Source organism: Drosophila arizonae, chromosome X (genome assembly GCF_054131065.1).
Source record: "Drosophila arizonae isolate 15081-1271.41 chromosome X, UAZ_ARI_1.0, whole genome shotgun sequence".
Taxonomy (NCBI): domain Eukaryota; kingdom Metazoa; phylum Arthropoda; class Insecta; order Diptera; family Drosophilidae; genus Drosophila; species Drosophila arizonae.
In genome coordinates, this window is record NC_142927.1 from 34415008 (window position 1) to 34424928 (window position 9921).

Sequence of the window (9921 nt, forward strand, 5' to 3'; positions counted from 1 at the left end):
ACTGCTTGCTGTCGTGCGCGCGCAGTTCAAACCAATTGTTGTTGCGCACCCACATACCGTAATTTTCCTGGTGGCTACTGTAGTTTTCCAGTCACAGATGCGTTTCGCAACCGAAATTATGCATTTTTGAGCAAAATTTTGTCGTCTTATTTTTTCTTCTTATTTTTTTCTAAGAAGCAATACACTTCGCTGTGTATTCACTCCCTTTTTTTTTTTTGGAAAAAAAAACAAAACAGCTCTATTGCTCACCCGTGTCTCCTCTCCACGGCTTGAGATCCGCCACATGCGCCGTCCTGGTCCGCTTCTCTGCCTCCGACCTTATCCGGCAGATGACTGGAGACACAAAACTGGCCACTATATATGGGCCTCCATAGCGTGGCGCCAGTTTTGCTGCGAATCCCTCTGCGGCATTAGACAAGTGGCGTTCCTTTGCCCACACCTTGTCACCTACGGCCGGCTTCCACTGCCGCCTCCGTAGATTGTAATGCCGCGCCTGATCCTGTCCAGCTCTCTCCAGGTTCCGTCGCACTTGATTCAGCCTCTGCCCAGCTGCAGGCGGCTGACTAGTCTTGCAGTTCTGACACCGCTTGCAACGCTGCACGTACGCCCGCGCCTTCCGATACATACCGGGCCAGTAGTATCGTGCGGCCACCCGAGCAATTGTTTTTCGGCTCCCAAGGTGGCCAGCGGCGACTGCATCGTGGCTCTCTGCCAGTACTTGCTTGCGCCGCTCCGTAGGCACACACAGCTTCCACGCCGCCACACTTTTGTGGCCGGCTTGATGCGGACTGTGCCGGTATAAGTTTCCAGACTCTTCGCGATAGTCTGGCCACTTTTGTGGTGCCTTGCGCAGACCCTGGCGCAGCTTGGTGAGCCAACGACATCCTGTCCCAGCTGGCGTCTCCTTACTAGCGACCAAGCGGCTCGCCTCTTTCTCCAGAAGCTGCCGAGAGAGTGATCTGCTACCCCATTTCGCATGTCTTTCCTGCGTCGAAGATACCGTTGCTTTTTGGTCCTGTTGGTGCCCTTCACCTCCTTATCCACATGAAGCGGTTCTTGACTATCAGTAGCGTCTTGGGACCCGCTTCCATGCTTACAGCAACCATCGATAACTTCGCTTCCAGTTGGTGGCTTGGCTTGGGATCTCTTGGCCCAATTTTCAGCGCCAAACCGCCACACTCCAGTGTGGTGCCTATACTAGCCAAGAAATCCCAGCCTAGCACCAAATCGTCGATCACTCCTGGCAGGATCAGCAACGGTATCTGGATTTGCTGATTTCCCAGGCTGATCGTCGTCTCCAGCTGCGAGTCCACCTGACTGCAGCTGCCGTCCGCCAAGCGTATGCGCCGCCGTGTGGCGCGCACCACGCCCACTCCTCCGAGCTTCTCAGCGAGCCTCTCACTGATGAAGCTGCTCGAGGCTCCCGTGTCAATCGTGGCCTTCTGCTGTGAGACTCCAATGGCCACGATCGCCGTCAGCCGGCTGCCTTCGTCCTGAAGACTGCCCATTAATACCTGGGGGCTCCTGGCTGCTGTTCCCGCTCGCCCCTGGATGGCGGGTGCCGCTGCTCGTTTCCCGACTGGCAACAGGCAAACGTTCTCACTCCAATGCGCCCGCACTGCCAGCAGAAATCCAGTGCCTTGTTGCGGCACGTAAAGGCGCGGTGCCCCTCCTGACCACACACTCGACATGCCCTGGCCGGATTTGGGATGTGTGTTCGTGCTCCCGCTGTGCCTGTCCTTGGCGCAGGCGACGGCTTTGCCTCATCCTCCATGAGGCGATACTCCACATCGCCACCAGCGTCGTCCATGGCCATCAGTCGTGTCCGGCCAGGCCGTGGCTGTTGCCGCAACCTCTCGCGGTCCTTCTCCAGCTCCTCGAACTCATCTGCCAGGTGCATCAATTCCACTAGATTGTGGAATTGATACGGCCTGGCGTAAGCGCGCAGATCGGGCAGGCTATTATTGTATATTAGCTTCATTTCGCGGTCTGCTCCATAGCGCAGAGGCCGCATGAGAGTCTGCATCTCCACCATGTAGACTTTGAAGCACTCATCTACCATCTGCCTCCGGCGTTTGACGTCATCCTCCAGCTTCTCCAGATAGCCTCTGGGCAGGAAAAACTCCTGGAAGCTGCGCACGAATGTCGCCCACGCCGTCCAGTGCCGATTGTTAGCCACGTACCATTTCAAGGCCATGCCTTTCAGCAGCTCTGGCATCGCCCTTGGGATCATATCCAGATCCAGGCCATATGTGTCAGCCGACCACTCCACCTGCTCCAAGAACTCCAAAGGCTTTGTGGTACCATCAAAACGGAAGCTCCACTCCCGCACTTGTTTGGCCACCTTTGGATATTCCTGAGCGGTGCTGTCGTGTCCTCGTGGCCTGATTTCCGGTTGCGGGGTGGATGTGGCCCTCATCTCACCTTGACGCGTATTTTGGAGTCGCGCCGTCGCGCTTGTGGAGGGCACACACAGCCGTGCCACATGTGCAAGCTCCGACTCCAGCTCGTCGTCCCCGTCGGCGGTCGTTGCCTCATCTCTGAGCGAGGCACGGCGTCCATGCAGTCGCCCCAGTTCGGCGATCCTCAGTGAGTAAGGAATGCTTCCTTCATTCCTCTCAACCCACTCGCCGAACTGTCTCCGCATGACGTCCAGTGTGCCTGACAAGCTTACGCCAAACTCGTCACCATAACGCAGCACTTCATCTTTTTTAAGATTGTATACCCACGCTCGCACCATATTCACAAGTATTCACTAATCACACTCCTATCGCAGGGCCCCACGTTGGGCGCCAGTTGTAACGAACCTTCGGTTTATCCCGAGTCTAAGCTGGGCTAGTTTCAGCTGACTGTGGATTCGTTGCCAACAAATTTATTTGTTGAAGCCCCTGCGATAATTAATTAGTCTTGTGGTTTAGGTTTTATAGCGTAATGGTATATTTTCTTAAATAAATATGAATTGTACACGTCACTTATGTAAATGTATGTGGCTCGCTGGTTTGCTTAGCGACGCACACCTACTGAGCGCTTGTTCAACGCACTCCGGCTGGGAGAGTGTTATGCTGAACACGCTAGCTCACCGTAAGGATTTGAGAAACGCCAGGATCTGGATCTGTAAACTCTGGCGGTTCGCCAGCTATGCAGATCTCTCCTACTATCTCGCTCACTCACAGTACAACACTAGCTTCGTTCACTCACAAGCACTTCTCTTACGCACGGCTACGCGAACTCACCCAGGTGTGCAGGCCTCGCTTACGTTGCTGATATGCACCGATGTCCTGATCGGCGCCTGCTGATGATCTGCAAGGATTCCCACTGGATGTCCTTGCTGTTCCCTCGATGTCCTTGCTGTTCCCACGATGTCCTGGGAGTCCTGATTTACCACTCGCGTTGACTTTCACTTGACTTTCTTCACGCACTTTCACTATATAGCTTCTCACCGGTATATTTTCGAATTCTTTTACTTCTTTTGACTCCTTTTTTTGACTTCTTTCTCCACTTCGTATGGAGCCGCTGGTGGCCTTTTATACCCCAGCCACAGGCCCTGCCTCGTGTGGTAACGGGGCCTGTCCGGCTCTGGAGCGGGGCCTTCCTGCTGCTGGTGCCCATAAAACGGTAAAGTGGCGTGATCTGGGTGACGCCACTTTCCCGCCAAATTGCGTGGCAGCCTCCCATTGGCCAAAGTACCGTTGTTGCCATGCGAGTGAAAACGTCCACTGCTATCACCCGGCCCGAACGGCACCTCTGCTAACGGTCACCGATGATCGTCGTGCGTGCGACGCGAACTCATTGCTGAATCTGTAGGAGCGAAAGAGCCCGCCTCTAACAGGACTTTGACCCCCTTTCCAGTGCGAGGGTCGCTCCTACAGTATTCGCGTCGCTGTGTGGAGCAACATGTATATGCACGTATATGCATATAAACGCACAGCAAATACATACGTTTATATACATTAATACGTGCATACCTATATTGCTCCTCACAACACTAGGCCACCTCACTCCTGCTAGTGGCGCTGGCAAAACTCAAATAGATTCACTGCTGCAGCGCCATCTACCAAAACTAAACGAAACTAACTGCTGATGTGATTCTAAGAATCTGCTATAATAACCGAACTATTAAAAACGCACATAAAGTATAGTTAAAATTTCAATTTCGGTGTATTTAAAAATATAAATTAAATAGAAAACTCATTTATGAAAATATAAAAATATTTTGAAACAATTAAAAAAAAATTAACATCAGCTGCATCGACCGGGTCTCGAGCCGCGACTTCTCGATCGAGCGTCATGCAGCTAACACACTAGGCCACCCCACCCCTGCTAGTGGCGCTGGCAAAACTTAAATAGATTCACTGCTGCTGCGCCATCTACCAAATCTAAACGAAACTAACAGCTGATGTGATTCAACGAATGTTTTTGTTGTAGCTGCTGCACGTGCGTTTGTTAATTGGCCAAATATTTGATTATTTTTTTATTAATTTTTGACTGAACGGAATTTAATGAAACTTTCAGCATATGATCTACATATTATATTGAATATTTGAGAAATTAAAAAAAAAGAAAAATCATTCACAATTAGCTATAGTGGCATCTGATTTGAACTTGAATGTTTTTACTCGATAAAAACATAACGGGATGATTTATCGAATTTTAAAAGCAAACTCGACGTCCGCGCTGTATAAACGGTCATTTAAAAAAAAAATTCAAGTCTCTAGCTCTTATATCTTCGGAAATCGACGCGTTCAAACATACGGACAGACGGACAGACGGACAGACAGACAGACGGACAGGGCCAAATCGACTCAGCTCGTCGCCCTAATCAAGAATATATATACTTTGTGGGGTCTGCCACGCCTCCTTCTGCCTGTTACATACATTTCAACAAAACCATTATACCCTGATTTCCCATTTTCAATGGGTTCAGGGTATAAAAAGAAAAAGAAAATTAACAAAAGTAAATACGATAACTAATTACAGATCAACTAAAAAAGACGACTCTCATACTCATCATTATAATGTCTAATATCAACTCAACATTCATCCAAAGCATCGAGATAAACCCTGTAAAAGCACCCAATGGTTACCTAATATTCAAAACAGGCACAATGGATTTACCCACTAACTTCGAGTACCATTATCTTACAGTAAATTTAACGAAAATCGACATAACATATAACAATCTATTAAAACAGGCTCAAGAATTCAATGATGTCGTTCATATCCAATATTTAGCAGAAAAACTAAGTAAAGAAATAAATGGAATTTAAATCGTAAGACGTAGTAAGCGAGGTCTAGTAAATGCAATGGGAACAGTTTACAAATACCTTTTCGGAACCCTAGATAACGATGACAAAGAAGAATTAGAAAATAAAATAAAAAACTTAGCAGAAAACAGCATTCAAGCAAATGAACTTAATTACATAATAGGCGCTATTAATAAAGGATTAGAAGTAAATTCAATCGTCTCCGAAAAAGAAAAATCTTTCAAATTAGAACTATTAATTTTTAATCTCGAACATTTCACAGAATATATCGAAGATATAGAAATGGGAATGCAACTCACCAGATTAGGTATATTCAATCCAAAATTACTCAAACACAATTATTTAAAACATGTAGATTCGGAAAAATTATTGAACACTAAAACTTCTACTTGGCTTAAAACAGATACAAATGAAATTTTAATAATATCACATATCCCAAGAGAAATTATCAAAACCCCAATCTTTGAGATACTTCCGTATCCAGATCCCGAAAAGAACATCTTAACAGAGAACTCACATGATAAATATTATTTTGAAAACGAAAATGTATACAATAAAAATACCAAGCAATTAGAATGAATGTATAATAGGCATTTTAAAACAAGTAACGACCTCATGCAAATACACAAAAACTTTAAAAAATTATCAAATCACATACATAGAACCAAATATGATTGTAACTTGGAATTTACCAAAAACTAAACTAAATCAAGATTGCGTAAACAATGAATTAACAATAGAAGGAAATAATATAATAAAAATTTACGAATGTTCATTACAGTTAAATGAAATATCTATTAAGAATTCATACTTTGACTATTCACAAAGCATCTATGTAACAAACAATATTACAAAATTAGAACCCATATCTTACCTACAAACAAAAGAAATTATTAACCAACATACAAAATATAAGTGTATTCCAAACTATTACTATAATTACTTTTGTCATTATTATTTTAAGCATAACATTGTACTTAATCTATAAGCTTAAAATTGTACCACAAAAATTAATTATTAATGTTAATAACACAAAAAAAACCCGATTTAGAAATCCCAAATCCAGTGATCGAGCAAAGCCCTTCACTATACCCAAAAATACCCGCCTGAGGACAGGCTATTTTCTTAAGGATGGGGGAGTAATATATCGGCCTCCTCACATAACGTAAGCAAGCACTTCACTTAGCAACAAACACTTGCCCCCTTTCTCATAAACTCATATTTCACATAAACGGGCTCATTCACCCTATATCCGCAAGTAGCATAACACTTGCATAAGCATTGCACGTGTAACCAACAGCCACTAGCCCCAAGCGTGAGAACGCCTGATCAGCAATTTTATCCTTAGCTGCCGAAAAGCGTGAGATCGCCTATTCAGCATATTGTCAATAACCAATCAGATTCACTTATACATATCGTCCGATCAAAAGCTCACCACTAAAACTCAAAAGCCCTCCAACGCCCCACATATAATAAGCCAACAAACAAATGTAATTTTAGTTATAATCGAGTTATAAGCCACGGCTCTAAAATTGCTGTAATACTTTTAATAAGATAAACTCCAACTGTTCGAATGAAAATAAAGTTATATTATTTTTTTTTTTTTTAATAGTTGTCAAACTCATTATTATATATATCCTTGATCAGGGCGACGAGCTAAGTCGATTTGGCCCTGTCCGTCTGTCTGTCCGTCCGCCCGTCCGTATATACAAAATTGCTTCAAAAATTGCTTCAAAAATTCGATTAGGAAGTTGTTCAATATTATTCAAGGATATGGTTGACCAAGCGTGTTCAGTACCTTCGATTAACTCTGTCTTTGCACTATAATGCTTTCCGGACTCATATACTTTCCTGATCAACCATCCCCAGACGTTTCCAATGATATTAAGGTCGAGTGAGTATGGTGGCCACTCCATGAGATCAATTTTTTGGCCCTGAATCCAGGACTTCAGGGATTTGGATTTGGATTTGGAGCATTATCATGCCGGTTTTCAGACAGGTTATAGAAATGCGGAACAGCAGTTTTAAACACGGTGTTATAGTCCTATGCGTTCATGCGCGATGTCAAAAATTGAAGCTTACAAGCGCTGTAGTAAGATATTGCACCCTACATCAATGCCACACCACCCCCCCGCCGCAACGGCTTGGAAACCGTTCCAAATTATGTTCTTCTATGCGTAGGTCATGGATATAATAAATTTAGCCATCAGTTCCTTCCAAATTCAATTTTTCTCATCAGAAAAGCCAACATGCTGCCATTGGATAAACCACGTCATGTTCGCCCGGCCAAAATTAATGCGTATTTCTTTTCTCAGCATATCGACTGGTGTCTTTTTTTTTACATTCTGTTTCTTTAGGTAATTAACTTTCCTTATTGCTCTTTGGACCGTTGATAAGCTCGTCTTAACACCGATTTTATCCCTAATCTTGGTGGTCGATTCATGGAAATTCGAAGCTTCCCGAACTAATGCTCTTCTATTTCCTTCTGAAATCGCTTGATTATTGCCGCTTATATAGTTTTTTTCCATAGTTTTTCCTATTTGTAAGAAAATTGCCACTTAGTTTTCTGTTTTGTCCTGGTTTTTTCAGCAATTTTATGGTTGCATAGTCTAGATTCGAAGTATGCCTCAATATTTGATTTTCAACCAAAGATAAAACTGTTTCTTTACCCATACTATATATATATTGAATGCTTTGAGCTTCACAAAAAATTTGGTGAGTGTAATTGCCAAAATAAGCAAGATAATTACAATTGCATTTGGGGGCGCTAATCTGATGACGCAAAATAAGTGCACACATTTTTTGCGAAAATAGAAAAGAATAGAAAATAAATCATAACGGGTTTTCACTCGCGCTTTTTTTTGGTATGAGAGACATCTCATATGATGATAATGAAATAAAAAAAAACCAAGAAGTTGCGTGCAATAGGCAAAGAGAAAAACGTAAAAGAAAATGAATGTAAGGGGGGGCGCTAACCTGATGACGCGAAGTGTATGAACGCGTCGATCTCAGAAGATATAAGAGCTAGAGACTTGAAATTTCATATCACGTTTTTTCTATATATTGATAACTACTCCCGATATTTTATTATCGATCAAAAACCTTATCGAAAGCTAGTTATTTAATTAAATCTCCTAAACCTTCCAAATTTTAAATGTAGACTTATATGTATTTTATATAATTTCGATTTTTGTTGTAATTTACCCCCCCCCCCCCTCTATTACCCACCCCCTCACCATCACCTTTGTAAAAGGCGTATTTCAAGTACTAGAGACTTGTGCTTCGGAATGTACATACATATGTACATTACAACATTATGATTATGTTCTGAAAGTTTTAATAAGATTGTATGTCTAGAAATTAAATTATTCATTTAATAAATTCTTATAATGTTGCCCACACTGCAGCGCAGCCCAAGCGCAGTCGCTGCTTACTGCGCAGTTAGCAGATCGCGTTCTAATACGTTCGTTTGTATGTATGTGTGCCGAAAAGAAGTGCAGAGTGATTAGAATATCAGATTAGAGGGTTCAGGGTATCTCCTAGTCGAGCAATCTCGACTGGAGCCTTCTTACTTGTTAGTCTCTAATATCCTCACGTTGTACATATTTTCGAGATCTGCTTTCAGGCTGTCCGGGATTCGGGGCACGCATATGTCTCGAACTTCCTACGTCACCTATTGATGTAAAAATATTTTCTATATTGCTACGTTATTTATATACGGGCGATCTTTGTGCACATGATCCGACCGTAAATATCAATTTGTTGCGTCAACTAGGCGACGATTTTGGTACACCCAACCCACTTGAACATGATCTTCGCTATTTGTTAGAAACAGGTGATTATGCAGACGCAGCACTCGTGTTCACAGCGGAATGTGGAAACGATTACTTACGCAAAGAATCGATTAATTCTGAGTATGGCTTTCGGCCAAAACTAGAGCTTCCATGTCATAAAGCTATATTAAGTGCGCGTTCACCATTTTTCCGTAATCTAATTGCCCGCCGAACGCGTAACATTGACGAGTACGTAGAGCGCTCTATACACGTACCAACGCGCATTGTTCTTGATGAGACCGTAATACCAAAAAGATATGCGCGTGTTTTACTACACGCTATATATTTAGATACTGTTTATTTAGCTCTAATACTTCGAGGTGCTGGAACGGGATCTTCGACTGGCTCTCTTGGTGAAGTGCACGCATTGACTAATACTGGTCGAGTACGACCAACTACTCTTGAAGAAGCAATGGAGTTATACCAAATAGGCAGGTTTCTTGAACTTGATATTTTAGCACAGGGATGTGAGGATTTAATACTTGAGTGGTTGTCCCTTGATACCCTATCAATGGTCTTAAAGTGGGGATGTCAACCACATGGCTCTGCTTGGGTTTTTCGTCAAGCATGCCAGTACTTGCGCGAAGAGTTTTCCGCAATTAGCTCTTCACCAGTGCTGAATCAGTTAGATAAATCACAGTTGGTACATGTATTACAAAGTAACTTCTTACAAGCATCCGAATTAGAAGTTCTACAAGCTGTGCTAAAGTGGGGAGAGCAAGAGCTTATCCGGCGCATGGAGGATCGTGAACCAAACCTTTTAACGCATACTGCCCACTCTGTAGCGAGGAAGGGTGTTAGAAAGCGGGACTTAAGTGATGTAG

At 43.5% G+C, this 9921-nt stretch overlaps 1 long non-coding RNA gene across 2 annotated transcripts in view; it reads left to right on the plus strand.

Moving 5' to 3' along the window:
- LOC149268249 (uncharacterized) overlaps positions 1–8997 on the plus strand; it is a 61414-nt gene extending 52417 nt beyond the window's left edge. For both annotated transcript variants that reach the window (XR_016271174.1, XR_016271175.1), the window contains exon 3: positions 4978–8997. This is a non-coding gene — a long non-coding RNA (uncharacterized LOC149268249). The remainder of the gene's footprint in view (positions 1–4977) is intronic.
- The last annotated feature ends 924 nt before the right edge of the window (positions 8998–9921 follow it).